The following is a 4,980-nucleotide window of genomic DNA, read 5'->3' as shown; positions in this document are numbered from 1 at the left end:
TGCATCAAATGTTAATGCTGTTTTGGATAGACTTTTTTATGCTGATTACGAATCCGTAAGTGTAAAGTCTCCATTGTCAAAAAATCGCGTTTTTTTCAATATTTTAGAAGCCAAAGCAAAGAAACTAAAGGTGATATTAGGCTTAAATTAACGCTAGAAGTCTCGACTACTATCCCTGAAAATACCATCCCTGCACCTTGAATTGATGGTCACTTATAGTAATCAGCATAAAAAAGTCTATCAAAAAGCTTTAACATTTGATGCAACAAAATCACTGTTCCCTTTTGTTATTATTATTATTCAAAGCACCTAAACCATTTGTTCTAACAAATTGTTTCTTAAAATTTACCTACGAGAGGGATTTTTCGTTTTGTACATATTGGAAAAATTCATCGAAAATTTGCTAAGTCCAACAAACAAATTTTAAGAAAAAATTAGAAAAATTGCTAAGTCACAAAATTATCTACAAAATTTGTAAAAAAGCAGACTTTTTTATTATTTTTTTTTAGTAAAGGGTAAATGAAAAACGCGAAACATTGCATTCAAAGTTTTGGAAAATACTTAAAGAAAAATACTTAGGAACGTTTTTTGTGTCTCCTGTACAATTGAAAAAAATGGACTTAGCAACTTTGCACTCTAAGCTAGCGATATAATTGTTTATACCTTAGAAGTACAGTTTAGCCGTAAAAGGGGTGTAAAGGAAACATGATTGCCTATTTATATAATTGATATTAATGCGAGAACAATGTACGTAAAACCGGCGTCGCATTTATTCTGTTAGTTGCAGCTAGGTGTAATAAAAACATGGAGGTGGTTGCTGTTGCCAATATGTCTGCCTTATCATGAGTTTCATTTTCCCCGAACCGTTTCATTTTACACTTTTGGTTTCCATGCATTTACGATGGGCGGATGACAAATTTGTGGGTGAATTTTTTTTGGGCGAAACTCAGGAATAAGTAGGCAGATTACTTTACGAGAAGGTTTTAATTAGTAATGCCAATAACAATAAATGAGAAAGACTTTAATTTTAGTAATTATTTTAATAATTTGTATACAAACAAAATCTTTCTAATAAAAAACTCATTTACGCAGAAAGAAGTTCTGCCTTTCTTCTTCGGTAACACAAACGAGAATTCTGCGTAGTAAGGGTTATGATCCCCAAGCGCGACCGAAGGCCGCCTACGCAGAAAGCAGTTTTGCCACTCTTCTCTGGCAACACAGAAAGGAGAATTCTGCGTAGTAAGGGTTATGATCCCTAAGCTCGGCCGAAGGCTGCCTACGCAGAAAGAAGTTCTCCCACTCCTCTCCGGCAACACAGAAAGGAGAATTCTGCATAGTAAGGTTTATGATGCCTAAGCGCGGCCGAAGGCCGCCTACGCAGAAAGAAGATCTGCCACTCTTCTCCGGCAACACAGAAAGGAGAATTCTGCATAGTAAGGTTTATGATGCCTAAGCGCGGCCGAAGGCCGCCTACGCAGAAAGAAGATCTGCCACTCTTCTCCGGCAACACAGAAAGAAGAATTCTGCGTAGTAAGGGTTATGATCCCTAAGCGCGGCAGAAGGCCGCCTACGCAAAAAGAAGATCTGCGACTCTTCTCCGGCAACACGGAAAGCAGACTTTAATTTTAGTAATTATTTGAATAATTTGTATATAAACAAAATCTTTCTTATAGAAAACTCATTTACGCAGAAAGAAGTTCCGCCCTTCTTCTTCGGTAACACAAACGAGAATTCTGCGTATTAAGGGATATGATCCCTAAGCGCGGCCGAAGGCCGCCTGCGCAGAAAGCAGTTTTGCCACTCTTCTCTGGCAACACGGAAAGGAGAATTCTGGGTAGTAAGGGTCATGATCCCTAAGCGCGGCCGAAGGCCGCCTACGCAGAAACCAATTTTGCCGCTCTTCTCTGCCAACACGGAAAGGAGAATTGTGGGTAGTAGCGGCCGCTTACGCAGAAAGAAGATCTGCCATTCTTCTCTGGCAACACAGAAAGGAGAATTCTGCGTAGTAAGCGTTATGATCCCTAAGCGCGGCCGAAGGCCGCCTACACAGAAAGAAGATCTACCACTTTTCTGCGGCAACACGGAAAGCACACTTTAATTTTAGTAATTATTTGAATAATTTGTATATAAACAAAATCTTTCTAATAGAAAACTCATTTACGCAGAAAGAAGTTCTGCCCTTCTTCTTCGGCAACACAAACGAGAATTCTGCGTAGTAAGGGTTATGATCCCTAAACTCGGCCAAAGGTTGCCTACGCTGAAAAAAATTCTGTCAGTTCTTTAATTGTAAAAAACTTAAAGTCTTTCACATTTATTTATATTGGCATCATTAACTAAAACCTTCTGTCAGTTCTTTAATTGTAAAAAACTTAAAGTCCTTCACATTTATTTTTATTGGCATCATTATCTAAAACCTTATCCTGAGTTTAGCTCGAAATAATTTCACCCGAAAATTTGTATTCCGCCCATAATAAATACATGGAAACGTGAAAAGTGAACCGGTTCGGGAAAATGAAACTTATGATAACGCCTCTTCTCTAAAAGTAATATATTGGCAACACCAAGCACCTCCATGTTTTTATTAGACCTAACTGCAACTAGCAGAATAAATGCGACGCCAGTTATTTGTACATTGCCTTCGCATTAATATTTAATTCAATCAATAAGTTTCGGGGTTTTTGTTTTACAATTTCAGTTAAAGTAAACTATAGTGAACATCTAGATACCAGTATGTGTTCAATTAATGCATTTATTAACATGAATTTAGTACTGACAAAGTTGGGCTGAATGAAACGTTTTTTTGCAAATAACTTTTGGACGGTTTAAAAAATCAGTTTCCTCCTTCGGATTCTTAATACAATAATACGCGTCGTTGGATACCCCTTTCGATTATTTTGCATACATTTTCGGTGGGGACCATGAAGTGCACAATTACCACAGAAAGTCACGTTATTTTAGATTACTTAAAAAAGCGGTGTACACTCACACTATGTAAAATACTCACTATTGCGTCACAAGTTCTTTGAATTAAACAAAAAGTGTTATAAAGCTAACTTGTGTAAAATCAAACGAGGTATACTATATAACCCCAAATCATTTTATGATTTTGTAAACTCCAAGCGAAATGTACGTTGGTTTCCTTCCTCCATAAAGTATCAAAATACCGTCTTAGTGTATGCATATTAAACCAAACTTATATATTCCTATTTTATTCGACATGCTGAATGCGGATCGGAGGTCCGTTAGCCTCCATCACGTCAGGTTCGTGGTCATTTGAAGGTCAAGCAGGGAAAAATTCATTGAATAAACCTGAAAATTTAATAAAATTCATCGGAATTTGACCTTGGGATAACCTTGGCAAGACCTCTAGATGACCTTGAGAAATCAAGGGACTCGGTTTCAGCGACAACAAAAACAAAAATTGTCAATGTAATTGTGGCATATTAACATTTTATTTTTATTGGGCTTTGTACCACGATTGATTGCTCAATAAAAATATTAAAAACAAAAAATTTTTTTTTATTTTTTTTTAATACATTTTTTTCCTATTTGATCTTCAAATGACCTCGGAGCTGGTATTATGGAGGTTAACGGACCTCGGGTTCGGGTTCAGCGAATCTAAAACCTTATATATATGAATTTTCAGGTTTATTCAATGAATTTTTCCCTACTTGACCTTCAACTGACCACGAACCTGACGTGATGGAGACTAACGGACTTCGCATTCGCATTCAGCGTGTCGAATAACATAGGGATAGGATATATAGGTTTGGTTTAATATGCATAAACTTTTTTTGTAAACCTGTGCAATCAAACAGTTACATGTTCGCTCAGTTTTTGAAGTGAAACTTCTTTAGCGGCGGTTGGTTGGGTGGGAGTAAATTGGCAAATTCAGTGGAAATTGCACACGGAAATGGTGCAACGGAAATGATGCAACGGAAATGGAGCAATGGAAATGGTTGGGGCTGAAAGAAGTACGTCTTGTGTGTATGCAAAGGAAATGATGCAACGGAAATGGTGCAACGGAAATGGTTGGGCTGAAACAAGTAGTTCTTGTGTGTATGCATATGGTATGAATTTAACCAAAACTTGCTAATAAAATGTTAGAGGATAACACTTAGAAATAACAATACAAGAATGAAAGTAAAGGTGAGTACGTACATAGATAAAGATAAATTATAAAGGCAAAGGAAAAATTAAAAACAAAAACAAAAACAAAGATGTGTAAAGATGAAGGTAAAAATGAGGACCAAGGTAAATTTAAACACTTTACTTATATATATAAGGGCAAAGGTGAAGAGGAATATGTTGACGAAGCAAATGATAAACATAAAAGTAACAAGTAAGAAAGTCTAAGTTCGGGCGGAGCCGAACATTAAATACCCGGCGCAAATATTAAATAAATGTTTTTTCACCTTTCCGAAACCTACCGCTACATGGTAAGCCGGGTGTATCTATTTTGAGTAAATTAGCATCCTTAAATGTCGAAATATTGATGTTTCAAGCATTTCTGAAATTTATCGTAATATGAAAAGCAGCCGTAATTTTAGTCCGATTTCAATAATTTTCAACGTTTTGCTTTTATGTGGCAAGCGCAATAAAAATACCGAGTTTGGTACAAATTGGTTGAACGGTTACCGATATATATATATGTGCCACGCCCATTTTCCAAAATTTTATCATAACCATATTTCTTGGTAAAAGATTGTTGCAAGCATCAATTTCGAATAAATTAGCTTTAATATTTACTGATTTATCGAAGATTTCGTATTTCTCCAAATTACCGTTATATAGGATGTGGGCGTGGTTATTGTCCGATTTTTTACATTTTCGGCCATTTGGTGTCCTGTACCAAGGCAAATAACAGTGCCAAGTTTGGAAGAAATCGGTGCAGCGGTTGCCAAGATATACACATGTAACCATAAGTGGGCGTAGCTACGCCCATTTTTGAAAAATTTGTAATATTCTTATTTTTCGTCT

General features: G+C 36.4%; 1 long non-coding RNA gene across 1 annotated transcript in view; it reads left to right on the top strand.

Moving 5' to 3' along the window:
• The first annotated feature begins 4,683 nt into the window (after positions 1–4,683).
• The window catches only part of LOC108369928 (uncharacterized), an 11,696-nt gene continuing 11,399 nt past the window's right edge, over positions 4,684–4,980 (top strand). The window contains exon 1 of the long non-coding RNA XR_001848582.1: positions 4,684–4,697. This is a non-coding gene — a long non-coding RNA (uncharacterized LOC108369928). The remainder of the gene's footprint in view (positions 4,698–4,980) is intronic.

Source organism: Rhagoletis zephyria, unplaced genomic scaffold (genome assembly GCF_001687245.7).
Source record: "Rhagoletis zephyria isolate East Lansing unplaced genomic scaffold, Rhagoletis_zephyria_1.1 Rzeph_scaffold_03918, whole genome shotgun sequence".
Taxonomy (NCBI): domain Eukaryota; kingdom Metazoa; phylum Arthropoda; class Insecta; order Diptera; family Tephritidae; genus Rhagoletis; species Rhagoletis zephyria.
This window is presented reverse-complemented; position numbering and strand designations above follow the sequence as displayed.